This window comes from Alligator sinensis, unplaced genomic scaffold (genome assembly GCF_000455745.1).
Source record: "Alligator sinensis unplaced genomic scaffold, ASM45574v1 scaffold820_1, whole genome shotgun sequence".
Lineage (NCBI taxonomy): Eukaryota > Metazoa > Chordata > Crocodylia > Alligatoridae > Alligator > Alligator sinensis.
Window position 1 is genome coordinate 129,115 of NW_005842428.1, and position 1,005 is coordinate 130,119.

A 1,005-nucleotide genomic window follows, 5' to 3' on the forward strand; every position below is an offset into this window, starting at 1 on the left:
GCTAAGCCCTGCTACAGGACAGTGGGGCACCCTCACAGCCACTGACACTACCACCTGCTTGGGGTGTCAGGGAAGCAGTGATGGCAGCTGAAGAGGCAAGTGAGGGTGGTGACTGGCCCTCTACCTGGGATCTCGAGTGTGTAGCAACAGCCTTTTATGGAAGCAGGGGGACACTGGCTGCCCTGCTTTCTCTTTGGTCACAGAATCATAGAAAATGAGGATTGGGAGGGACCACAGGAGGTCGTCTAGTCCAACCCCCTGCTCAAAGCAGGACCATCCCCAACTAGATCATTCCAGCCAAAGCTTTGTCTAGCTGGGCTTTAAAAACCTCCAAGAATGGAGATTGCACCACCTCTCTGGGAAACCTGTCAGTGCTTTACTACTCTCCTAGTGAGAAAGTTTTTCCTCAAATCTAACCTAAACTTTCCTTGATGCAACATGAGACTATTGCTCTTTGTTCTGTCATCTACCACCAACTGAGAACAGTCTACCTCCATCCTCTTTGAAACCATCCTTCAGGTAGTTGAAGGCTGCTATTAAATCCCACTCCCCCAGTATTCTCTTCTGCAGACGAAATACCAGTTCTCTCAGCCTCTCCTCAGAAGCCATGTCCCCCAGCCCCTCATCGTGTTCACTGCCCTCCGCTGGACTCTCTCCCGTTTGTCCACATCCTTTCTCGCAGTGGGGGTGCCACAGCCGGGCACAGGACTGCAGGTGTAGCCTCAGCGGGAAAGAATCACTGCCCTCGAGCTGGCCTCTTGTCCTGCCAAGGTTGAGGGAGCAGCGTGGGCTGTGGACCGCAGGGGCCGGTGTGAACTGGACGGTCCCGCCTCAGGCAGCGGTTGGGGGAGGTGACCCTTGGAGGCCGCTTCCCCCCATGCTGTCCGGGGAGGGCGCGCGGCCAAAACAGCGCAGCAGTTGGCAACAGCACCCCTCGCCTCAGCCCGGCGGGGGGGGCGGGGTCCCAAGGGGCCGCCGAGCAGCTCGCGCAGGGGTGGGAGGCCC